Source organism: Chinchilla lanigera, unplaced genomic scaffold (assembly GCF_000276665.1).
Source record: "Chinchilla lanigera isolate Chin_1 unplaced genomic scaffold, ChiLan1.0 scaffold00010, whole genome shotgun sequence".
NCBI lineage: Eukaryota > Metazoa > Chordata > Mammalia > Rodentia > Chinchillidae > Chinchilla > Chinchilla lanigera.
Genome location: NW_004955411.1, coordinates 7,841,822 through 7,869,757, shown reverse-complemented (window position 1 = coordinate 7,869,757; position 27,936 = coordinate 7,841,822). Strand labels below are relative to the sequence as shown.

Genomic DNA, 27,936 nt, shown 5'->3' with positions numbered 1-27,936 from the left:
GACCTTGGGAAGCAAAGAAGAATATAATGGTTTATTTTCTTCATTTCTCAGATTTAATAAAAAGCATGAATGTTAAATGGTATCTAGAGAGATGTAGCTTCCTAACTGGTGCATTTGAAAGGAATTGGTAGAGAGAGTAGATTTCCCTCAGTGGCCATCTGTTAAAATGTTGAAAAATTCTTTAGCCTGTCTGGGGATAGGAACTGGACCTCAGAACTACTGGGAAACAAAGGAAGGGTTTGGAGGGCTTCCAGCAGAGGCAGCCCCGACTCTGTGATAGTCCAGTGGACTGCGGAGGGCTGGGCTGCAGCTTCAGCTCTGCCTTGAATTATCACGTGGATTTCTGAATCTGTCTCTTCGGCGGTGTGGTGGGCGCTGCAATTTCTCTGGCTGCTGTTCCGTTATTAGAGATTTGCCCTTTTGACATACTGGAATGAAGAAGTTGCAACACGAAAAGACTGGTGACAGACCCTGCAATTTCATTTTCTGTAGTAGTTCCTGAAATCTTATCTACATGTCATCTGGCTAATCAGAGGTCCGTGGTGAGATCTGTCAGATATTTCTGTTTTAAAAAAGAAATGCAGACACATTTGACAGGAGAAATGGAATGCTTTTGCCAGTCCTGTGCCGGCACTATTATTATGCGAGTGAAAGCCTGAGGCTGCGGTGACAGAAGAACCTCAGGGTAGCCTCCTAAGGACAGTAGCACAGGTGGGCAAAAACCCTCCCTCCACGGCAACAAAAACACACAAAGGATTCTACCTCCAATAGCAAAGAGCAGACAAGGTAAAAACCCACGGCTTGACATCAGACTGAATTGGTTTGTAAGAGAATACAACAAAACTTATGAATTACACAATCAATGAAACAGACAAGTTTCAGATTGGGCAACTATATCTTCCAAAATGTGTTGTAGGTTCATACATATAACCAAAAACAATAGAATTCTCAAGCAGAGCAATAGAATCCCTTATTACTTATGGAATTTATGAAACCATGGAAATTAAAAGATTCATACCTATAGTTCTTGTCCTTGAAAAGGCAAACCAGTTCCTTTGGAGCTCTTAAATCTTTTCCTTTAAATGAAATACAAAGCACATTACCTTTAGAGTCAAACCTGACCAAAGAAGTGAAGGTAGAGGTTCATTAAACTCTTTGCCAAAGCATTCCATGATTCTAAGTGAATTATCTGTGCAAGTTCCCCAAGGGGAAACAAAGCTCAGTGGCTAAGAGCACAGGCTACAGAGTTCAATTTTTGGCTTCGAATCTGGATTATGCTACTCACAGTGTTTTGTCATCTGGAACAAACTATATGCTTAGCCTCTCTGTGTATCTGTTTTTATCATAAATAAAAAGTGGAACGAGGACATCAGTCTATCAAAATCATAGTGCTGCATGGGTGAGAAACATTTCTAGTGGGTACCACCTAAGAAATAGTCTATAAATATTGTTGCTGCTCTTGTTATTCTTACTATAACCCTCAAAAAAGGCTATGACCTATGCAACAATTAGCCTCAGTATCTCAAACATTAAAAAAGAATGTTTCAATTTTCACTCCTGCTGTACTTCCATGGGCTGAGAAGATCTACTCATTAGTGTTATTCATGGGCCCTACTGATAGCACAGCCACCATTCTGGAAGTACTGATTTGTGTGCCTGAGGGAAGAGAACTCTGAAGAGTGAAAATTTAAGTACTCCAGTACAGAAAAATGCATGTCACTTTTGCTCCCAAGTCATCATCTAAGAAAGAGATACCTGGTCCTACTAAACCATGAAGACCATGAAGACTTTTTAGTGTGATATTCCTAACAAGAGAAGAACTTGTACTGAAGTTTACCCGTGTTGTATTTTATTTTATCTGTACATTGTTTAGCAGTGAACTGAATAATTTGCTTTAAACTTATATAGATAGTACACTAGTTGTGTTTACATAGACTTTTAATAATTCTAACAAGTCTCAGAGGTATTCATAGTTCTATTTTCCAGATGAAAAAGCAATACTTAGCTTAATTATGTAACTTACTCAACTACAAAGCTGGCAAGTATGAAGCCATATTTTGGAATCAGATCTGTGTGGCTCTATGCATATCATTTTTATATTATGCTTTGTTGCACATTAAAACAGGTTATCAAGTAAAAATGATCCCTTGTGTTTATAAAGACATCCATCTGGGGTAGACTATCCTTGGAAAGAAGTAAGCTTTTACCTGGAAGTTTGGTGAATTTAAATTTCCTTCTTGATTTTCTAATAATGAAAGAAAAATATCTGTGACTTTGTAGCACCATAGAAATCTATTAGTCTGTTTGGGGATGAATATTCAATTTTTGATTCAATAAAATGCTCCATTCATTATCAAGGTTTTCACACTCAAAGTTTAAGACTGAGTTCCAAATGATCAAAGGAGAGGAAGGCATAGTAAAAATGTTAGATAAGTATGATTAAACACACAAGATAGCAGCTGTGGTATGCCCCAGGTGGAACTTTGACTTTCAAAAAGTATGTGAGTCTGAGGGAATAGTGAGAAAAGCTGGTAGTGGAACTGAATGTAGAAATAACTCAACCTATTATTCAGGAATAGTTACTTTTAAAAACTAAATATAATGTGAGGGGTAAGGGGGAGAATGCTTATCATTTTGTATTAGGTCAAAAGGAAATAGGAAGACATACTGATAGTTCCTCAAATGCAAGCCTCCTGTACATTACCCAGGACCTGTGCACATTCTGGGAAGCAACACATGAGGCTAAGAATTGCCATAATTTTGGAAAAACCAAGACCACCTCTTGGACTGGGCATTTCTGGATAGAAACACTTCCAACCAGAAGGACAATTCTTTGTGCTCCAAACATGCTCATCCCTGGAAATGCAGAAGTTTACAGTATAAATTGGTGGTGAATTATGGCCTGTTCTAAATAACAGTGTCTCTCCAGGAAATCAGTCATTAAGCTGACTAGGGAGTTGTGCAACCTAAGCTGTGATATCTCTGTTGCACTGTTCAATTTGAAGGACACTTATTTGAAAAAATAAAAGGAGATAGCACTAATGAACTAAAGAGTGCAAACTGTGTACCTTTCTGAAACACGGTGACTCCTGCCTACCATTCTCAGCCTCTTCAATTGTACTTCTTGGCTTACACACAGAACTTATAATATGAATATAGTTTAGTTGACTGTTCACATCTACAAAATCCAAACAGATGGTTAAGTTGTGTTTCGAAACCCCCTAAACGCTTTCTGCAAACTATGTCATTTTCATTAATAACATTTTTCAGTAGGTACGATTAACCCTATTTTGTAGAAGAAAAAACTAAGGGCACAAACTGGTATCTGACTTATCCCAAACCCCATAGCTAGTGCATAAGAGATCAGAATGCGAACTGAGAATATCTAGTAGCTGAGTCTGTTTACCTTCAACTATGCTTTTAAGTTTTGCGTTAACTTTATTACATTCACCCTTTATGACTGACTAATTCATTATTCAAAACTTGGCTCTGATCTCAAATATTTAGGGAAGCTGCCTTTAACCCTCTCTGACTCACATCTTCCCGCCCTCTTCAGTAGATGAGAGACAGATGTCCTGTTCTCCCAGGAGCAAGGTTGTAACACAGCTGTACCAGAGCCCTTGCTGTGTGCGGTTGCTCTCTTAGCTTTTCAGCTCCTCCATTAGACTGTGAAATCCTGTATGTTGGGCTAGTAGCTATTCCTTTGCAACAGTATTGCCAAGCCTTAGATACAGTAGACAGTATCAAATTATTTCTTGGATAAAAATTATAAGATAAATCAATGAAAGAAATATCTGTATGTAGATTGCAATTATCTTTTAATCAAAGTGGCAAGTGATTATAAAAATTTAGTCAAAAGAAAGGTGTTTATCTGTTGGTGAAGCTCAGATTTCCAGCCTCCACCCACAAGAACTGAGTGAAGTGTTCTGTCAGGATGCCCCTGCACCTCAGTGTTCAATATGAGTTCTATTTTTAAGCTATTTTACAGTGTTTCCAACCTTAATCCACCAAGTGTCAAATTTTTATGTCTCTTTCTCTAAAAGGACAGCTACTCCTGGAATCTAAAGAATACTCTCTAGCTTTTATAGAAGAAAAGAATATCAACAAACAAACTGCAGATGCTGGTGACTATATTAAATTTAAGGAAAGGCTTTGGGAGCCTTTAAAAAAACTGGATGCCGAGTGATTCAAACCTCAACATGCTTAAAGGAATTCTGATTTCAAGCTTGAACTAAGAAATTTCCTTTGTGTGGACTTTGATGACAGAAGTCGAGGTGATGGTTTTAGACAACATGACATGAAGTCAATAGCTTGTTTTGAGACTCATGCTGATGTCCATGGCTTCTTTGTACTAAGTGGGGGTTCCAGTGTGGGTTGCTGTAGAAGCACCTGTTCTCTATGTGACTGCTACTTCGATGTCTTTTTCAGTTATTTTCTCTCCGGTTCCCTACTGAAGGTGAGAAACCCACAGGGTATAGTAATGCCAGGCTGGGGCTTCCTCCTATTTCTTCTTCTGTGTGCCTCTGGAGGGAGCACGGGCTGCAGAACCAAAGTTGTAAAGCTCTGAGTGTAAATCCCAGTGAAACAGTGTTTAGAAAGTCTTTCCACCCTGCCCTGGTACCCTTATGAGCCTGTTTTCATCTCCTCTTCTTCCTCTTTCTTCAGCAAATCTATTGGGTCTGAAAAAGAATTTTTTTTTCAAAAACTGAAAATCACAGTTTTTCATTCATAACTCATGAAGTTGTATAATAAAAGTATAAAATCTTTTGGCACACACAAACACACACACATGCAGAATGTAACTTTAAGGATTGTCACTTACCCTACATTACATGAGTTGATAAAGTTAGGGGAACCAATGTATTAAAATGTGTTGATGCTTTCCTATATTGAATGAATACAATCTGGAATACTCTTATTGGAAGCAGTGAGATGGGGCTGAGAGAAAACTAATGTAAAATGCGGACTGCAGGACATTATCTCAAACTTCATGTGTCTGTAAGAAAGGATGAGGGAGACCCACCTGTATCCACAATTATATAAAGAAAACATTCCTTTCTACTGCAGGTTACTCTCAAGAGTCTTTGTCCACAGAAAGGAAGCAGTTATTCTTCTTTATTAGTTTTAAAATGTTGATACCCTGTCTAGGAATGGTAGGCACTCTGTGAAGTAATAAGAAGTATATGGAACAGTGACAAAAGAATGGGGGGGTAAGAGTGGAAGGAGAACTTCTGAGTCATTTTAACAGTTAAATTCCACAGACCAACTTTTAAACAAAAATCAGTAGATCTATCCACTTGTTCTTCCTGGCTGTGTTTTCCTTCTCTTTTCCTTATTTTTCCATACTATATTGAAGTTTAAGATATTACTATATATGTGAGTCCTCTAACTGAGGAATTGCTTGCAAAATTTTTTCCTATTCTGTAGATTGTCATTCACTCTGTTAGTGATTTCTTTTGCTGTGCAGAAGCTTTTTAATTTGATCTGATCCCATTATTAGTTCTTGGTGCTATTTTCTGTGCAACCAGGGTTCCATTCAGAAAGTTCTTGCCTCCACATATAATTTCAAGATTTTTCTAGACATATTGTCTTCCAGATTGTTGTGTTTATATTTTAACATTTAGCCTTTCGATCCATTTGATTTTAGATTCATACATAGTGAGAGATATGGTCTAGATTCAATCGTCTGTATGTGGATAACCAGTTTACCTGATATTATTTATCAAAAAGGCTATCTTTCCTCCAGTGTATGCTTTTGGCCTCTTTGTCAAAGACCAAATAGTTGATCATGCTTGAGGTTCTTGCTGCCTCTGTTCTATTCCATTGATCTTCATGTTTGTTTTTGTGCCAACGCCATGCTGTTTGTGTCATAGTAGCTTTGTAATATACTTTCAAGTCTGGGATTGTGATGTCTCCCCCTTTGCTTTTGTTACTCAGTATTGCTTTTGCTATTTTGTATGTCTTCTGGTTCTGTATGAATTTTAGGATTGTTTTCTCTATCCCTTCAAACAGTGCTGTTGGTATTTTGATTGGAATTACATTAGATTCGTATATGAATTTTGCAAATAAAACCATTTTGACTATATTGATACTGCCTTTCCAAGAGCAGGATATCTTTCCATTTTTTCATGTTCTCTTTGATTTCCTTCTTCAAAGTACTTCAAGAGATTAAATAATAACAAATGTTGGAGAGGATCTGGGGAGAAAGAACACTTCTATATTGTTGGTGGGAATATGAGTTAGTATATCCACTATGGGTGGGTATGGAGGTGGCTCAAAAACCTAAGCGTAGGCATTCCATGCAAACCACCTATCCCCTTTATAGATTCCTTCCAGGAAGAATTAAAGATATCATATTACAGTGACACATGTTTACTACTATTACAGTGACACATATTACAGTGACATATGTTTACTACCCATGTTTATAGCAGCACCATTCATAAATAGCTAAATCTTGGATGTAGCTGGTATGTTCATCCACAGGTATGTGGTATTTACACACCATGCAGTACTCCTCTGCCAGAACAAAAATAAACTTGAGTCATTGGTAGGAAAATGGATGTACCTTGAAACCAAAATGCTAAATGAAACCAACCAAATATACAATACATACACATTATGTATTGCATGGTTTCTCTTCCATATTATGTGGTTTCTCTTTGTATGAAAATTTCAAATTATAAAGTACAAAGTAGAAGATAGTTGATAGGAAAGAGAGACCTGGATTTCTCCCAAATGGGGAGTCAAGAGTGGAGTGAGAAAAACGAGTCAAAGGGGATGAAGAAACTAATGAAGATGTGTTATATACACGTGTCAGCTTCCCACAAGTAATCCGAACATTATTTTCTACAAACATATACTAATAAAAGCTTTTAAAGAGAAATTGCTACAGAAATTACAAAAGTGATGGAAACTTTTGTGCAGATGAGGTAGAGGTACCTGGGAAGATCTAACTTTTCAGAGGATAAGTGAAAGCCCATAGCCTCTTCCTACTGCTGCCCTTCCTCTGTTCTGCTCAAACAGTGCTCCTTTCTGGTTCCACTGTTCTATCTACTTTTGGGTCCTGTGCCCTGGAAACTCTCGGGCAGTCTTTCACCATCGATTTACCTCACTTAGCTGAACCCCTCTGTGGATGTACGATCCAATCACTCTCACAATAAAAGAAAAGAAAGGAAAGATAGAAAGAGAGGAGCGAGAGATGGAAGAGAGGGAGACAAAGCCTCCTTGTCCCTGTTATCTCTCTGCACTTTACTTTTCACCACTTGATCACTTCCTCTTTACACATCTTTCTTCCAGTACCAGAAATCAAACTCATGACCTTCTGCTTGCCAGGCTGTGCCGCTGAGCTAAATCCCCAGCCCCTCTTTACATGTCCTAAAGCACTATACACTTGCTTTCTTTAATTCCTCCTTTTGTTTCACATCCAACTCTTGTCTCAATATCATTTCTACTTATTTCAAAAAATAAATGTCACTAAAGTCACCTATCACCTCCACAACTTTAAATTCAATGAAAGCATTTAGCCTTCAGCATATTTGACCTTTCACTTCCCCACCTGTCCATATAATGTTGTTATTCTTCAGAATGAAGTTCTGGCCCCCCTGTTTCCCATTCGGCTCTCTCCTCAGGAAACATTATGTAGGACACAGCCTCAGATACAAGCTACGAACAATGGATATCTAATCTAGATCTAATCTAATCTAGTTTGCATTTCTTTGATTTGCAGTGCAGTAAAAATGTGGTTACCTTTCTGCTTGAGAGTTCAACTAGAGTGTCTCTAAATACTTCAAAATTAATACAACACATGAAGCTCACATTCTGGTAGAAAACCAAACAAGCAAGAATAAGACACGCATCTCATACGTGTTCTGGTTGAAAAAGAATAGAATGTCACATAAAATTTATTCATGTAAATATAGATAGATTGATGAAATTTAATGCCTAATTGATTATGTTTTAAAAATAGTGTTACATTTCAGTTGACAGAAAAACAGAAGCCAACCAAGACTTTACGGAAGAGGTGAAACATCAAATGGACATGAAAATTTTGTAGACATGTGGTTGAAGGAGGTGCTGACAGGATTTTCTGATGGATTAATATATGGGTTATAATGAGACAAGAGGAAAAAATGATTTCAAAGTGTCAAAGTGTTTGTATTGAACTGTCTGTAAAGCAGAATTCCTTCTGCTGAGGAAAAAACCAGGGGAGAAGTTGTACAGGTGGAGAAGTCAGTATTTCATTTCAAACTGAGTCCTGAGTGGATTACCAGGGACTGGGGAAGAAATGGCAAAGACAGTGGCCCTCAGGAGACAGTATTGTAGGAGTGAAGATGTGAATTAGTGAGTCGTCGGCGAAAGATAGCGTTAGAAGGCAAAAGCCTGACCAATAGATGAAAACACAGAGAAAAGAGGATTCAAGATGAAGCAAGTACAATTCAATAACTTAATGGTGAGAAAATAGAGAAACCGAAAGGATAACTACAAAGTTGGAGAAAAATTAGAAGAATGGGGTGCACTGGAAGCCTATTCAAAGGAGAAATTCATGGAAGAGAGCAATTGATAGACCAAGATTCTCTACGAGTGATATAACACAAGTGGTACTTCTTAGATAAATTACTTTTTTTCCATTTTAAAAGAGATGGTTGCTAGCTAACTCATCTTTCTGGACATAATCCTGGTCATGTTCTTGACTCTAATCTGGTTTCAGATACTCATCTCTACTGATCTTCCAGTATGATTTGCATTCTTTCCATCCAAGATCCCATGTAGCCTGCCTCCTGATTTCCAAACTAGTCTTGCCTGCTCTGCTTCTGCTGAGTTGTGATCCTCTACTGCCTCAGGAGGATCAAGCCTACACTTTTGCATCACTGATAGATTTTATTTCTTTAACATCTGGTATGTGTTGGTCACAGCACAATATTATTTTAATAAACATTAGCCGAAGCTTTTATAATCACTGGGCCACTTATACATCGCTGAGAAAATTTGGGCAGTAAGAAGTAAAGGGCTGGGGATATAGTTCAGTAGCACAGCATCTGCCTGGCAAGCGTGAGATTGTGAGTTCAATTCCTGGTGTCAAAATAAAAGGGAGGGGAAGAGAAATTGAGTAACTTGCTGAAAATATGGAAGATTCAGTATTCAAAATCACTTCTAACATTAAAGTGTTAACCACACTAGCCTGACTTGCTGTGGAATTTTTAAACTTATGAATGACTGAACCAAGATCTCTCTTAATGAAAACCAACTCAAGTCCAGCTGCCGTGGCCTACTTGTAGCCCTTCTGCAGAGACTCCAACTCTCTGAGCCATGTGCCGGAGTCACGTCTGCCAGTCGCATCAGATACACCTAACACTAAGGAAAGGGAGTGCAACTGTCCCTCGGAAACTTCAGGGTAAGGACATAACTCTTTGTGTGGACTGAGGAGAAAGGAATGGAATCATCTGAATGAGGAGAATGTCTGCTCATGGAGCAGCAGTGCAGCACAGAGATTCAGGACTCTGGCTGTGGAAGCAGTACTTGGGCTAGAATCTTAGGTCTACTACTGTCTACCTCACTGCACATTGGTTCCTTCCTCAACAAAACAGAGACAACATTGAGAGTTGGTCTATAAATGTATAGTGAAGATCAAATAAGTTAATTCATGCAAAGTGCTTAACACATTGCTAGGCGCATACTTAAAGCTATATTACTATTATTTTTTTGGTTGTGACATTGTGCTGGGCATCACCATCCAATCTCCCTGAAGTTTAACAAATCTCATTTAACAAGTGGTTTTTCCTCTTTGCCATGTTGGAAGTAGAGTGGGTTTCCTTGTCAGGAAAAATCACGATCAACTCAGTCTGCTCATGTAGTGCCATTGCTTTTGTAAGACAAATGCATAATGACATTGCCACTTAGAAGAAAAAGAATATATTTTCCAGTATTTCCCACTTGTCCTACTTTCAATACCAATCTGTTTTCCACTGTCCTTCATGTATAGCGGTTGCATTCATAGGGGGCATTGCTCAGTCAGATTTTTATGCTCAGGTTTGATTGCTTGAATATTCCAGCATGCCTATTCATCAGTCTCTTAAGCATGGCATCACATTTCCTATGACTGCTTCCCAATTTGTCTACATTACTTTCAAAATGAGATGTCTGTGGACAAATGGAATTCTGAAAGTGGAATTTCTCATCACGAGCGGGCAGACCTACCATATTCCCAGACCACAGCCTGTTGGCTTGATATCTTCAGATAACCTTGGCTTTTTCAGACTCAATGTTACATGTCTAACTGATCGCAGTATCATCTCATAAACTGTCCACCTTCCTTTTACAAAGTTCTTTCACAATATCACTTTTTGCCTTTTATTCTTCTTCTTGACTATCTACATACAAAATGTGCAAGTTGGCTTTTTCTCCAAATGGAATCTCATTTTGTCATTTTCCGGTCCTACTTAAAGTGACATTTGATGGAAAAAGTTGCTCTTAATACTTTAGTAGGTTACTCCCTCACATCAGTACAAGCTACCCAGAATTTAGAAGAAATAGTTTTATAGTTTTTAACACAGGTATTTTTCTCTTTTCTTAGAATAAAAACTGGTGCTAAGTCTTATTAATGACCTTATTTTTAAAATACGTATTTCAAATCTGGCCCAGTTATACAAATGGGAGGCTCATGCCGTTCACTAACCAATTTGTTTTACCAAGTACACAGTTTGATAAGTATCCACAAGGTGACTCATTTGTGTTTTGTACAAGAGGAAGAACTTGCCTCTGATAACTATGGACATCTTGTTAGATCCCATTCCCGAATCTGTCAACTATCCAATGACAGCCAGAACACAAAACAATGTTTTACTTGCTCTAAGCAACAAGGTCCATACATAAAAATAGCTTATTTTTTCTCTATATGTTTTTTTGATTAGGGGACAAGCAATGCTATACAGACCGGCTCTTGAGAAATCATCATAAAATGCATAGTTTCTTCACTTTCCATTTGCCTAATCAGTAAGGTTCTATATTCATTGTCGTTATATTGCTAAAATACTTCTGGAAAAACAGCTCAAAGGAAGTCAAACCTTGCTGGGTTTGTGTCTCCTATTGTAATCCAAATGTTTCAAGAAACACTTTCAATATGCATAAAGGTTAATCCTCATTATCTGAAAACCTATATCCCATCAATTGAAGTTTTTAAAGATTTTAGAAACCACAATTCAAAGCTAGCGTTCTGAACAAATTGAAGCAAAAGTTCTCTGTGACCTCAATTTTTATTTTCACCCTTTCAGCTGAACAAAGAACATTACCAAGTGAAAAATTACTTTGGGGTAAACATTCACTTATTTTTATAAAGTGAAATTATTTTATCAAAGGAGCGACATGCTTGTGTTTGTTCCAGCCTGACTGTATATAGGAAGGAAACTTCATGCTTCCTGGAAAACAGTCACACTTTTGCTAGGTTTTTCTCCTCTCCCTGACCTTTGCAGTGTGCCAAGGATCAGTGCTGGACTTTTCTCTCGCCCCCTCACTGCCTTTCTTGTTCCTTGCAGTCCAGTGATTTTTTAAATAAGTACTATCTATGTATTCTCAAATTTATAAGAATTCGTCTGCATTTTCCCTGTGCTCCTGTACAGCTGCCAACCTGAAATTTCCAGTTCTGTTGATGGCAGGTGTCTAACACTTACTATGCCCAAGAGGGGCTCCAGAACTCCCTCCATCTAACCTGCTGAGTCTTCGGTGGTAATCCGTTCACGGCAACTCTATTCTTCCAATTGCTTGAAGCACATATTTTTGGTCGCAGCTTCCACCGTCCACCCGAGCAGTACACCTTACCAGCTCTGCGTTTTTGGTGAGCCTGGAACCCTCGCACTTACTGCCCCCTCTGTTCACGTGGTCGATCCGTGACGCCATCGTCTCTCACCAGAAATACTGCAAGAGCCTCCTGTGCTCTCGCTGCTTCCTCCAGGTCCTTACTTGAGTCAGTTCTCAAACCAACCTCTTCAGTTTTCTCCTCCACACAAAACCCTCCAACAACTTTTGTCTCAAGCCAAATGTTCCTTCTTTTTGTTTTTCTACTAAGGAGCAGGTTTTCTCTCCAGCTTTTCACTTACTTTTAATTTTAAATTACTTGATTTAAACACAACCTTTGTATGTACTTATGAGGTGCAATGCGATGCTTTGAATCTTATATGTATTACATAATAATCAAATAAGAGTCATTAGTATACCCATAACCCTAAACTTTTAGCATTTCTTCATCCTTAATACATTCAAAATTCTCTTCCGGGTATTTTTGAGATGTACTGTCCATTATTACTAACTGTATTCACCATATTGGGCCAGAAAACACTAAAACTTATTTTCCCTATGTGTAATATTGTACTTATGCATCAACTTTTTCTCAAACCCTGGATGCAGACTCACTATTCTACTCTCAACAGCTCGTAGTATCAACTCTTGCTCATTCCAGAGATGAGTGTAATCATGGGGTAAACTTATCTGTTCTTGGCCTTTTTCAGTTAACAGAATGATCTCCAGTTCCATGTGTGAAGTCACAAATGTCAAGATTTTGGGGTTGGGGATTTAGCTCAGTGGTACAGCGCCTGCCTGGCAAGCAAGAGGTTGTGAGTTCAATTCCCCATACCAGAATAAAAACAAAAAAAAAACCACAAATATCAAGATTTCATCTTTATGGTTTCATAGATGTAGACACATGGCATCCATTGCATAGATAGATGATAGATAGATAGGTAGATAGATCTTATTTTGTCACCATTGGTGGACATTGAGGTGGTATTATGAGTACTACTTCAATAAATAATACAGGGCAGGTGCTATTTTTGCACACTGATTTTACTTCTTTTTCGACATCCAGTAATGAAACTGCTGGGTTGCATGCGAGGCCTATATTTAGTTTTGTTTTTTGTTTCTTGTTTTTTGTTTTTTTTTGAGATACTGTTTCACATTTATGTCAAATACTTTTAACAATGTACAAAGCCCCATGTGACTCTGGCATCAAATTACCTCTTTCATAGTCACTGTTCTCCCAGGTAGCCAAAGGCTCAAACTCATCTTATCTAGGTCTCTACTAAAATTCACCTGCTTAGTGGGTCCTTTATTTAAGTTTGTAATTCCGTGCCCATTGTCTACCTTCTTTGATGTTTTATTTTTCTCCAGAGAATTTACTGTTACATAAAATATTTTAGTTATTATTAATCACATCTTTATGCAAACTCCACTACTATACTTTCATATCCCCAATAGTTTCAATAAGGTCTGGTGCACAAAGACACTTACAATTTTTTATTGAAAGAATTAAAAGCACAAATGCTGCAAATGACCCTGTTTTATAATCACTTAAAAGACAGACCATGAAATTGTGATTATAAAAATTATCCTTGTACCATAGTCACATTGTAAAAATACTTATTTAAATAGGAAAGCAGAAAAATAAACCCAATAAAAATGTTTCATAATCTAATACTTTTCTGTGCTTCTAACTTATTCATCGTCTCTTTTCTCTAACAATATATCTGTTAAACTTTGAAATCTTTAAAGAAATAGCCAGGACTGGTGGCACATGCCTGCAATCCCAGTACCCTGGAAGGCTGAGGAAGGAGGGTCAGAAATTCAAGACCAACCTGGGCAATTTAATGACTTACTCAGAGACCCTATCTCAAAATAACTTGGTGTGAAAACCCTGTGTGCACTCCCCAGTACCGGAAACAAAACAGAACACCCTTCAAGATGTATCTAAGTGAGGAAAGATTAACAAAAAAAGAAAAGAAAAACTAGAACAGCCCAGCTCACGACTCAATGCCACCGCCATAAATGTTGTGTGACACTAACGTTTGCCTCCTTGTGCATGTTTAGCTGTAATAAAGTGAGGGACATCCGGGCATCACAAAGGACTGGGAACTCAACTGAAAACGGCCTCTCTCTGTTTCAACGAGAGAGTGTTTCTATGGGAACCTAGAGGAGACTGGTGTTTGTGGTACTGTGTTTCTGTGCAGATATGGAGCTTAGTGGGAAGATCGTTGGGCCCATGTGGTAAGAGGAGTTTCTTTGCTCCCCAAACCCATGGAAGAATGATTATTCTTCCCAATCTAGGTACCAAAATGAAATCAGGCCAACTAAATACATGCATAAAATTTTGAGGTCACTGAAATCTGTCTGAAATTTAAAACAGTTCTAAGAAGCCAAGTAGTTTTAGAATTTATACAATTATCTGTCCTATCTTTTGCTTCTTCATATTTTTTTCTCCCCTGAATTCCTAAATCCAATTTTCCCTTCTTCAGCACACTTTTTATCTTGTTTATAACTCTTCTTTATGCTTTATGCGTCTAATTCCCTACTCTCAATCCCTTTGGATAGAAGATTCTACGCCTATCATGATATGCACGTATGCACACACATACACACACACACATCTTTAGGATATGGGTAATTATTTAAGCAAAAGTAAAAGACATAAAATACCAATCAGATTAACATTGGATTTAAAAAGATGTTGTAGGATACATGCAGTAAAATAGGAAGAAGTGAAAAATTTAGAGATTACATAAATGTCATTTTTGTTATTTTTTAAGTGCTGAAATCTTTCCGTTTCTTTACACTAACAGTAATATTTGTAGACCTTGATGTGATACACTTTGATAAAATTCAATACATACATACAACGTGTAACAATCAAATCAGGAAATAAAATTGTATGCAGATAAGTATTATAATTAATGGAACATAAATGCAGATGAAGAGGATGTTTCTTTTGGACTCTCTTGAGGAGACAATAAATCAAGTAAAACTATTGATAGAAATTTCAGGAAGCATTCCTCTGTCTTCTCTCAACATTCAGAAGAGCTTTGTCTGCTAATGGTGTGCATCAAATGTCTGACTGTGCTTTGCCTTCAAACGCCGTAAACCTTAGTTTTCCTTCACAATTATCTGCAATCCAGTGGCAGTCGGTGTGTCTGTAATCAAATGCACGGGTGGTAGGATTGTGGCGTGTCCCCCCTCATGACCCCATCTCGTGTAAGCTTCCTGGCCCAAAGTAAACACGTTGTAAATTCTTGTTGAATGAATATTATGTATACACATACGCTATTAGCCACTTAGTGATTCAGACACAAATGTACAAATATGAAGAGCCCAGGCGCTGCTCCCTGAGCAATTTACGAGAAGGGATACTGAAGCCCTTCCAGGTACACCTCCCCCACCAGCCCATCCCTTCCCCACGTGTTTCCGGTTATCCCTTTGCTAGCGAGCTTCGTTCCAAGCAGGCTGTTGGATACACATTATGACTTCAGGCTCATTATTTTATATGTGCTTTCAAGTTAGCGTTACAACTTTCCAAACTCTGAAAAATCTTTGTGCTTTGCCTTGTGAGTTTGATTACTTTATTGAATTACTTTTGTCTTTTTCTTTATTTCATTCTCTTTCGCTTGTTCTTTGCGTAAAAGAAATAAAAGCACCTCCCTATACAGCCACCTGAGCATAGGCTTAAAAAAAGGTGCTGATTCTTTTATTAGATCCTAGTTCTTTACTGACCACTTCATAGCTGTTAAAAATATTCATGTCAACTTTCAGTCTTCCTCTTTGATTATCTCTACTTGGAGTACCTTCTCTATTGAGTTTCTATAGAGCCACCAAAGCCCATCTTTATAAGCGTTCTATTAAGCAAGTAGTGTTTGTGCACCTATTTGGTGTAGAGCAGATGCTTTGCCATGTCAGCTACTTATTTTTTCTTACAAGTGTGTGTTCTATTTGTGCAAAGGCTGCCCTTACCAAGGGGGCACATTTATTTGTGCAAATGTTGTATCCTATATACGTTATTACCAACAACAAAGTCATGCTCTACCATGAAATGGTTACCTGTTTGTTGATTGATTACTTAATTTGGGTGATTTTGTGTCCCCCGTGATGGCAGTTCTAAATAACACAGACCGGTCCTTGCTTTCGTCCCCGGCACTCACACATGTCACAGGGCCTAGAGGCTCAATTACTGTAACCTGCGTTTTTACTTCTAGACCGCGTGGGATCGTTCTCAGATGAAAGTACTGCAAAGCTTACTGAGTAATGACTCACATTGTGTTATTTTGTTCTTCTTTCACGTTACAGAAGTCTGGAGTTTTTCACTGATGCAATTACACTATGACCAGAATTTCTGAAGTTTTTGGTCTTTCTGTAATAGATATGAAATAGCTGCTAAAACAGTGAGTATCGTTTGTATTTAAAGGAAGAAGGAGAAAAAAAGGACAAAAAGTCAGTAATTCTTTCAGTCTTGCACAAAAATAAAGGTCAGCCAGTTATGGTGTTATAAAATTGCAATCCCAGCTTTTGGGAGGTTTAAGTAGAAAGATTGTAAGTTCAAGGCCATCGTGGACTACGAGTGAGCTCTGGGCTACATCTTGAGCTAAACTTGTCTTCAAAAAATGAATAAATTAATGAATAAACAAATAAGGAAAGAAAAGAACTGCTTCCCAAAAGTGGTTTCCAACAAACACTTCCCACACTTGACATACTTCTGTAAAGATGGTGAGCAGGTAGGAATGAGCTTGGTAATACATTGGGTTAATTCATTAACTGGTCCTTCTGTGAAACACCCTTATAAATATGGTCTGTGCGCCTCAGTTCTTTGACTTTCAAGTAGGCATAAGACAACAAATCATGTCACAGGACTCACAGGAGTTGAGTTTGTAAAGGGCAAGAGAAAATAACATCCATCTGCTAACTAGACAACTTGGGAAACAAGTTCTTAGATAAATGAAATACCAGGTGAAAACACTCAGCTAAGCAGCGAACAGGAATCCAAAGCAACACTTCTTGAGCCTGTCCTACGTGCATAGAAAAGGAACAGGAGCCTAATATTTACTGCCTTTCTCTCTTTTTCTGGTCTCAGGGAAACTCATGCCCAGCAAAGCAGGAAACTATCAAAGGAGAACAAGAAATTGCTCTTGTTCATGGGAAGTGTAGAACTGGATCCTCATATATCCAGAAAGGGAGAACTGACTTATTTTAGAACGCAGTTGAAAGTGGGAATCAAGATGCTAAATCATTTAAATGTAAGCTTCAGATATCTTTCATAATGAAGTTACTCCTTTTAAACAGTACTAAATATATTAAAAAGATTTAAATGTTTGCCTTACAAGCGTACATTTATTGCTGAATATATTTTGTAAAATTATTCATTGTATAATTGTTTTAGAAATACTAAAGGGTGTAATATTTAATGGCTTTCTTAAATACAGATAGTATGTGCTTTGTTTTAATGTGCATTTTTGAAAATTGTACAAAAGCCGCGATGAATTACAAATGTGCAATATTTTGACATACTATTCTAATATAGCTTGTAGAAGTTTAACTCACAGAATGAAACAAAAAGTTGTTAGTCACCTTAATATCTGCACAAGCACTGACAAGATTACCTGCTATTCTTGGTGATTTACTGAACACTTCTGTGACAGGGTATCATGTGAACTATATTTGGGAATCAATATTTTAAAAACTATTGAAACATTTTACTAATTCACAAACATATCATCTCCTTAAGTTCTGATAATAAAAGTAAAATTTTACTATAATACATTAACTTGACAAGTCACATATTTCTAATAAATAATGAAGATATTGATAGAGTTGTATAGTTAATAATTGTGTTCATTAAGTGAGAAGGTAATGTTTCCATGCTGAAATGATCATAAGAATTATAATTACTTATTTCTTACTTTAAAACAAACGCAACTTATTGCATTTTGCAAAGGTTTAAATTATCTAATTTTAGCCTCTGCAGAGTGTTAGGATTTGGAGTCAAATTTTAATTCAGTTTTTAGGCTATTTTATAATCTTAGAAGAACACTAGGTGGCAATGTTGTCACAATGAAAAACTGCTGCATTCCGTACTTTCTTCATATTCTAGAAAGAGAACCTTTTTTGAACGCTCTTGTCTAAAACCTCACTATGTATTAGTTTCACTTTTTCAGACTGAATAAAATATATTTGTAACAAACATGAAATAGATTAAAATTCATTGTTAACATCTGCTATTCACTAAAAGGTGTGAACCATACGTTTTAGGGAGGTATTCTGTGAATTCTAGAGTTTAAAATAATATTTCAATAAAGAAGTAGCTATTATGGATAAACATCCTATTATCTTTGTTCAAAATCTCTATTGCTTTAACTTAATATAATAATACTGCATCAAAATTGTTTTAAAAATCCTTTCTGGAAAAAACAATTGCCTGAAGTTTTACTGTATGCTTAACAATTGTTGGTCTGTCTTTTCTTCTTTTTAAATGATAAATAATTCTAAAAAACTATTATTATTTAACCTGCAGTACATATAAAGGGAGCAAATAGGTGAATTTTAAAAACAGTAATTCATATGTTAATGTTTGTAAAAACAAGGAAATGGATGCAGGGAAAAGGAGAAAAACTGTGAGTGTAAGGTAAAGTGCTTAATTTTAGAAGGATACTTGGAAATGTCAGGGAAAGATTTGAGAAAGAGAATGATCATGTAACAGGGCCATAGGGACACTGCAACGGGTCGACCAAATATAAGGGTGAAGCTGCGCTTCTCCACTCCCTGTGAACCTGGGTCCTATACGTGTAGCAGTGCGGGGAAGGTTGGCAGAGCACTCTGACCTGCTGAGAAGCTGATGGGAATAATAGGTTTTGCTCTTTGCCCAGTGCCGCAGGTCAGATGAGTGGGTAAAAACACAGGTTCCCAGCCAAAGGGCCAATAATTGAACTCTGCACATTGGACTCTTACACTTCTCAATTTTGATTCTTCTTATCTGGAAACTGGGTTGATCATGCTCTTTTGAGTTTATTGAGAATCACATTAGCACATCTATGCATTGCGCAGAGGCTGACACATTGGCAGCCTCAGCGGGAGCAAGGGTGGTCCGGCTGGCTGTAGGCAGTGCTCATTGTTTACTCCTCCTGAGTGACAGTACTGGTGAAAGTTCACGAAAAGTGTTGTCCTCAGATATGAGCAGTCTCATCCAAAGAAGATTGTGTGTAACACTTGGGATCTGGAATGTGCTCCAAACGTCTATGTCTTAATGGTTTCATTCTCAGTTTGCTGCTGTTGCAGGATGGTAGAGATTTTAGGTCACCAAAGAAGTGTTCTTGAAGTGGACTCTACTTCCCCGGCCATGATGTGGGGAGCTTGCTCTACCATACACACCCCATCATGAGGTGCTGCCTCACCACAAGCCCAAAAGCAACAGGGCCAAGAAACCGTGGACTGAACTCTCTAAAACTGTAAGCCAGAATAAACCTTTCCTATGATGAGTTTATTTTCTTGGTTTTCTTTTTATAGCAATAGAAATATACCTAACAGAGTTAGGCAAGGAGTAGCAGGTGGTTAAGTTCCTCTGGAAATTTGGTCCTCTCCACATTTTGTTCTATAGGTCATCTTGATCAACTGCAAACTCTTGGAGTAATTTACACAATTTCTCAAAATCCCCATTTTTTTAACCTTTACAATAGAGACAAAAGGAGTGAACCCCTCACCTTAAAGGAGGTACTGGGAGGACACCTGCTTATCACTATGACAGACACAACAAGGAGACCACCATTGCGCCTCCTGCTGCTGTACTGCTGTTGTACTTCTGCCTGCAGATGATGTTCAATCTGAAAGAGTTTACTCGCTTCCACTTGGAAAAGCGTTTTAAAATTCCAGTGGTGTACTTTTGTGCTGCTCTCTCCACTAACCTGAGGAAGAAATGACATATCACTATCAAAAGAATTTTTAAAATCACAATCCTAGTCCATCTACCAAGAAATAAACTAAAAGAGGACAGACTCAAAACATAGGAATATTATAAACTTCAAATCAGGTGCAACACTATCATTTGCTGACCCTGCCATACAGACAACAAATGCTTTATTATCAAATTAAAGTCCTCTCTAAAACAGATATGCCAAATTTAAAGAGTTGAAACTGTATTTTTGACATGGACACAACTACACCATTTTAATTAAATATGCCTGACTATAAATCTCCCCTCTCCTAACTAGCTCGTAAAGTGTGTGACAGTAAAGACTGGTTTCATATCGCCAGCAAGGACTTCAACATCTGCATGTAATCGCATTAAGTAATCTTTCTTAAGACTAAACACATGGATGAACCCAAAAATTCAAATATTCTGTCAGCTGACCCATAAGGAAACAGCTTCTTGCCATTTCTTTGTGGCAGTAGCAATCAAAATCACTTTTCGTGTCTTACCTGGCACCATCATAACCTGTGGATCTTTAACTGCTGACTTCCTGAGACTGAAGAGGGGCAGAGGGAGAGCCAAGCAGCCTCAAATCTATCTATGCTGCTTCCCATTCTCCAGAAGACCCAGGGCTTCTTTCTCTTTTGACCTTCAGGACTTGCTGAAAAATCACCAAATTGTCCCAAGAGAATTGATAGAATTGGGGCGATTTAAACCATGTATTTTATCACTTACTATTAACTTCTGCTGTTTTGGTCAGTATAGTGGCACTGATTTTTCACCCCAGTTTTGAGTTCAGTAAGGATTTATTTTCATGCAGTAACTTCTCAATTTAAATAAATAATGGTTAGTATAAAACTTTTAATATTCGCCCTTAGAAAAACAGATTTGGAGCAGTCTGAACAATGTAAAATTTAAGAACAATAATAGGGGATTCTGAGTAGATGTTCCACTCTGAAGGCACCAAATTGACCTTTTAATATCTTGGCAATGCTTAATTTTCTTTTTTTTTTTTTGTACCAGGAATCAAACTCAGGACCTTGAGCTTGCCAGGCAGGTGCTTGTGCCACTGAACTACATCCCCAGCCCAACTTAAAATATTCTGAAAGCCAGATACTGCCACAAATACAAAAACTCAGCTGGAAGTGGTAGCACACACCTGTAATCACAGCACTTAGGAGGCTGAGGCAGGAGGATCACTGGAAGTTTGAGGCCAGTGTGGGCTACATAGTGAGTTCAAGTCAGCCTGAACTACATAGTGAGGTTCTCTCGAAAACAAGCAAAAATAAATAAATAACAGCAAAAATAAAACACAATTGAAAAAATAAATATGAAAGCTGAGCCACAGAGAGATCGAGTAACTTTTCTACACAATTAATTAACCAGGGAGCTAGAACTGAAATCCAAGTATTTCCAGCTTCAAAGCCCTACTTTCCTGAAGTTTATTCCTAGAATACTTACTGAAAGTAACTATTTCACCATAAGAGAATAATTAATTAAGGTAACTAAGTTGCCAGCTTTGAATGACATAGCCAACTGAGTAAACAAAAAGCAGTTTCTGGGAGGAAGTAAGTTATTTAGCAAACAGGCAAATGGGAAGCTAAGCAGAGATACCAGTGAGACAGTAATTCAAGTTTACAAAGACCGTGAGGAGCATCCACAGTTATGAACGACACCTGTTTAGCATTTATTTATCAGCGATCTACCATGTGCCAGGGACGGGGTGGGGGGGGGGGGTCTGGGAGAAAATTAATAAATAAATACAACATGTGGAACAGGTCTGGATGAGGTAGAGCTGAAGGATGAATGGAAAACCACAGTCCTGCAAACTCCTGGAAACCAGTCTTACAGCGGCCTTGTTCACGTGAAGAATGAACATGTGGGTCTCTGTACTTCCTAGCAACACGAATAGCAAATAACCAGACCTAGCGAAAGAAAGGCTTGAACAATGAGAGGAGAATAAAATAACGCTTCTAGAGGAAAAACTTAATCAAAGGGAATGAGGTAGGTTATATTATTTTGACTCCAGCTCCCACAGCATGTGTCTAAGCAGCCTGAATGTTTTCCCCTCCTATATTCTGTTCTACTAATCTTTTATCAGCTTCATCGGTCAGGAAAGTAAGTGGTTGTTGTATCAATATATTTCTTATATTAAGACCATCTGCCAGCTCAGTTCCTCCGTAGATTCTCACAGTCTGGGATTTCTCAGAGGAATAATTCCGTTGTAACACTACAGAAATTATATAACTGTCCTTTGAGACAGAAGATGGAAATATTCCGAATGGCAGTCATTAATCCTGCAAAGAGGTCTGACACGTATTGTGTTGAGGTTGTTATTTTTCTACCAATCTTCAGAACCTTAGTTTGATTTTGACATCTTAACCTTACATATTGTGTTTCTGCTTAATTAATTTAATTTGGAGGAGATAACAAAATTACGTTATTAAAATTTAAAAAAGCACAACAAAGCAGGATGAAGCTCCTCTCTCCTCTACCTTGGCAGACCTCCACTTCTACAAACCTGCTTCCTATTTTCAGCAGGACAGAACTGATGGGTGGTGGAGTTGTGCCTGAGTTGCTAATGCCGAGAGAAACTTCATTCTAAATTACAGGTCTACCTGGGACTCACCCTGCTATGCAGCAAAATTTTACATGAAGATTACAGTAAAAGTAGACTGTTAAAAATGTAAGATATTTGACCTTACCTTTATGACTGGACACCAAGAAAAAATAAACTTTAAGAAAATATAGTTTTACTACAGAAAAGAGGACATTCCGTAGAAATTGTCATGTAAAAGAACCAGGAATCAAAACGATGATCACTCCTTGTAAAAGAAAACATGCTCAAAATGCGGCAGGGGGCACTTCATTTAAAAACCCAATTGTTTTGTATATGAGTCCCTTGTAAACACTAAGGTTAGAGGCTATGAAACGCTTTTATCCCTGTCTTAGTAATTTTGCCTGAAACATAAATACTGGATCAACTCAGGTTTGTTTTCTTCTGAAGGCACATTCTTATTTTGTTCTTTTTCAAGTAAATGAGCTCTCTGCGTTTATATGTAGCTCTCTGCATTTATATGGCTTTCTTTTTTTTTAATTTTTAGTTTTAGAAAAAAAACCCCACTGAATTCAATGGGAATCTGAGTTGAGCAGTTCTATAATGCTTATTCCAGATTTTGGCATAGAATTCAGCCTATGAGGAGTTTTTAAAACTAGGTTTTTTGGGTGCAGTCGCATGGTGAGCAAGGATAGAAAACAAGGACCTCTGGTGTTCTCTCTCATGGCTGAAAGTCTGGAAGCTGACACTTATTAAGCTGCAGATGTGTTCAAAGTGCTCCACCTGATTATTCCTCTTCTCTCCTGGGACGTTGTTTTCCCTGGGCGGAGGTGAAAAAAATCCCATCCAAACTGAGATTCTGCTGTTTTCTACCTGAACACTCCCCCTCCATTGTACATGAGGCGGCAAAGAACATCTACACAAAGTCCGCTGAGCAAACTCTTTACTTCATGAACAAGAAAGGCACTGAGGAGGCCACAGATCTGTTCTTTTCTTTTTCTCTTTTTTTTCCATGAAAGGCTCAAAGTGAATTTATTTAGTTAATATTTATTGTGTAAGACTCAACTGTGCCTGTGAAGGTTGTTGGGGTCGTATTGCTCTGTCCTAGGCGAAGGCCCACAAACTGTTAGCATAATCAGACTCTACAGCTGAGGAAAAATGCACATTCTTCGGAGCCTCCTAAGAGCAGCCTAAGCGCTAACCTTTGCAGAAATGGCAGGGCTCCATTTCTTAGAGAACATAGTACATAACCAATTTTCTGAGTGATTTCCAGAAAATCTCTTTGGAAGGATGTAAATAAGCAAATGGACATGAAATATTTTATAAATTCTGATAAAATATTAAAAAATAAGGGACTGTTTTACTTTACTGGTAGGTAAGGTTATAACAATGGCGAAAAGTCTGCCATCAGTGAATGTGGGTGTGAGTATGGGACACGCACTCTACTCCTGAGTTTTCTTTTTTTTTTTTTTTTTGGTTTTTTTCTCCGGTACCGGGAATCGAACTCACGAACTTGCGCTTGGCAGGCAGGTGCTTTGCCGCTGAGCTAAATCCCCAGCCCCTACTCCTGAGTTTTCTGAAGTGGGAAGAATGTCCCACAGACATCGAGAGAAGACTTCGGCACACAGCGCCGAATTTGAATGAATTTAGAATCCAGTAGCCTCATATTTCTTAACCAAAGCCTAAAACCATTGTTAGGAAGTTTTCTAATGGAATAAGCCAAGACAAGCTTACTAATCTCTTAAATAACAGCACATGAAGAAGCCATGTTTTGTGAAGGACCCCAGGCTTAACGAACACAGCAGCTGAAGGGGAGGGTAATTTATCCAAGAACCCAGCACAATTCTGGCCTCCCCAAGTATGCTGAAGAGCTAGGTGGACCTTTGTCTAACCTGTAGCCTACTAGGAGAACACCCGCAATGGCCAACAAAGAGAATAGTTGGTAAGTATAGAAAACTGCCATGCTTCCTTTCCATCATGTGGGATTTCTTGCTACCTTAGGCCCTGAAATTAAAGCACAATGAATAGGAAAAATGATGCTTCTGGTGTGAATAAAATCACATTTGGTGACACTGATACAAACAACCCTCATGAACGTGATGGGCGCTCTGAAATATGAACGTGTACTCTGTGCAGATGGGTGTGTCCAGCTTCGTGGATTTAAGGGCTGTGCGGAAATGTGCCTGAACTCATTGCCAGTGACTCGCGGCAAATTGAGGCACTGGGTTTGATCTGCAACAACAGTGAAAAGGCAGGGAGGGAGGGAAGGAGGGAGGAAAAGGAGAACGGCTGGAAAACCGGAAGGGGAACTAGAGAGGAAGAGAGGGGCGGGGAAAGGAAAGGGAGGAAAGGGCAGGGGAGGGGAAGGGAAGTGGGGGAGGGGAGGGGAGCGGAGGGAAAGAAAGGAGCAATCAAGAAAGGAAGGGAGGGAGGGAGAAAGGAAAGAGAAGTGGGAAGGAAAGGAAGGGAAGGCAGCAAAGAAGGAAGCAAGAAAGGAAATGAGGAAGAAGAGTCCCAGCTGATGAACTCTCTTCCTCCTTGTCGCCAGCCTTGTTCTCTGAACCCACCTCGGGCAGGTTGCGCAGAAGGCTTGGTGGCACCACATGAAATTGCATCGGCCACCCTGGAACTGAGTCTGAGCAAGTTTAGAAGCAGAGAATCAATGCACAGAATGTTTTAGGAAAAAAAAAAATAGAATGAAAGAAATGTGTGGCAGAGACGTCTGGAGGTGGGACACTAATTTATGAAGAAGGATACAAGAAAGTCAGAAGGAAAGCGGTAGCTGGGAACAGGAAACCACTGCCCGGACCCCTGGCCACCAACCAGACCTCAAGGGAGGCCAGCGGGACGCCTGCGGCGGGAGCCCTTCGCCGTGGTCATTCATGGTGGCACTGTGGGATATTCGGACACCTACGGCCAGGCGTGGCGGCGCACACCTATATTCCCAGCGTTTAAGAGGCTGAGGCAGGGTTGCCAATGAGTTCGAGGCCAGTTTGAATTTCAGAGCAAGACCTTGTCTCAAAAGGGTAAACAAACAAACAAATAACAACACTTTATGAACCTGCACAACTCTTGGGGATCTTCCAGAGAGTTAAATACTTGAAAAGGCTAAAGAAACACTCAGGAAGTGCAAACATTCTCAAGACAGTATGCAGCAAACTCACATTGCAAGAAGTCCTTTACAACAGAAAGTTTTAAGAGTCTAACATAAGACAGATTTTTTTTTTTTCCCCTGGACCGGCTGTGCCGCAAATTTTCACAGTCATTGGAATTTACTGCTCTTTTCACCCAAAATCACTGTAAATGTTGTGACATGTCTAAAACCGAGTCTGCCTCTCCCGGTGTCATGTAGCCTCAAACTATTTTGCTCTATAATTTGACCATGCACTTTCAAAGAGTGTGCCTGTCTTCCTTGCTAGAGTGTGTGTGTGATGTATCACATGGGAAGTCGCTTTCTGCTTGGCTGGAGTGAAATGCCACAGATGGAGATTTGCTACCTTATGCATCAAATTCTTCTGTACATGGGCTGAGTATAGAAAATGATAGCTACCCAAATAATTGTGCTTGAATCAGATAAACTTAGGTTTCAAAAGTGTGATTAACGTAGAATTTTAGTTAAAATTCTAATAGGAAAGGGACCATATAATCTTAAAACTTGTTCAGTTTCGAGAATGGAAGGAACAGTTATTAATTACAGAGGGACAATAATTAGAATTTGGGATTGTCTCAAATTACGGCACTTTACTGATGGTTTATATCCTTTTCTGTGCTTGGCTGTTCAACCCAGGTGAATTATTTAATCCTAATGGGAATTCACCAGCGACTAAGAATTGATGTCTGGGGTGGGAGTTAAATTCAGGAGCACCATTTACTACTTCGTGAGCAAAGCCCCTGGGAAGAGGTGGGCGTGCAGTTAGCTGACATAAGAAGAACAAAGCACTTCAGTACTGGTAAGAGCGACCAGTAACCTGCTTGGGCCTCAGCACTTCCACAATGAAGAAAGTATGGAAAATGTTGCTGGAGTTGAAGTCCTTTTCTCTGATTTTTCTTTCCTTTTCATACTTGTTCTTATTTTAGAGGATTTCTTCCTCTATGAATGAGAAAATTTCAGGTTGTTGTCCCAGAATCATGCCTCTGTCCCTCTCACATCATGTCTTCTCCTGCCTTCAGCCTGACTTCAGGCAAAAAGCAACTATTATATGTGTGCAAGAAAATAGAAACATGATTACATAATATTTATAAGTTTAAAACTCATCACCGTATTAAAATCTGGAATTTAAATACTTTCAGTAAGGAAGCATTTAAACAGCCAAAGATTCCCCTATCATTCTGTCTTAAAATGGTTCTCATTTTTAAAAAGTGACTAAACAACTAATTTTTAAATTTTTTGATGATGAAAACACCTATGTACTTTACATTATGACTTGGGAGGGAAAAAGTTTGAAAACTCTTTCTTAAAAAGATAGACATACAACAAAGGCATTAGAGGAAAGAAAATATAAACCAGTTGTATTTTAGTTAAATCCGAATTTTCCAGTAAATTTTCTCCACTTTGATTAATGTGCTTGGATGCCTTAGCATTGTTTGAAAATATTAGAAAAATAAATTCTTCTTAGACCATATTTTAAAGCAGGCATTCAGTCACAAGGGAATGTGGCCCATGAGCTTTAGTGCTTTGTTATGTCCTGTAAGAAAGTGCAATTCACGTGAACACGTGTTGAGATTTCATTTTCTTCAAGGCGGGTGGGAAGCAAATGGAGACATTGTGTGTGACAGTGTGTATGCAGATGCGTGTACACGTGTGTGTTTCCTCTCCTAGATCACCAGCAGAGGCCAAGGTATCCGTGCAAAAATCCCATAAGCATACAGAAGTGTTGGGTTTAATGAATCCAGTTCACACTCTAAAAGGAAGGGATGCAGTTTTCAAATATCCCATTTGAGGAAGTTGTTCACCAACATGAGCAAATAAAAATAGTAAAGGTGGTTAGATTTTTAAAAGGTCACTTAAATACTTTTTTCCAAACATTTACCTACAGCTAGCTTAAAGCCCTGCATATTGCAAATATTTAAAATACAAATTTCTGCCACAAAATTGAGTGGCGAATGTACCATATGACAAACTTTGAAGAGAAAACATAATTGCCATTTGTGGAAAGTTGAATAAATGACTTATTCTTCAATAACACTTAACTCCTCACTTAATAAACTATCTAAAGAATGTTTCAACATGTATCAAGGTCAAAAGTAGGACTAGAAATGGAGAAATGAGTATTTCAAATATTTATTATAGGACATTAAATATTTATTATAGGACATTAATTTCTTGATTTTGTATATATATATATATATACTCATAAAGGATGATACAAATTATAAGCACTACTAACATAAAATAGTTCCCATGAATTTAAAATGCATCATGTATATTTATTCAAATATTCTGTGTAATCAGATATTAAAATAGATAAATATTAAGTATAGAATTTCTTCAGCATCTCATGTCAGGTCCTCAAAGTAGACAATAAATGTTATAAGATTTTTGCACATCCAGGAATACTTTCACTCTGGTATGAAAGCAAAAGTACAATTCTAAATTACAAATGAGTCGAATGGACTACCAATAAGCTCAAATATTTAGTTGAAACTCCAGTTCTGGCTTTTGTCTGACTATATA

General features: G+C 38.2%; 1 long non-coding RNA gene across 1 annotated transcript; it reads left to right on the top strand.

The window, feature by feature from the left end:
* Positions 1-13,946: 13,946 nt before the first annotated feature.
* Positions 13,947-17,047, top strand: LOC102004913. The gene is made up of 3 exons (XR_259927.1): positions 13,947-14,031; positions 16,099-16,193; positions 16,880-17,047. It is a non-coding gene; the product is annotated as an uncharacterized LOC102004913 (long non-coding RNA).
* The last annotated feature ends 10,889 nt before the right edge of the window (positions 17,048-27,936 follow it).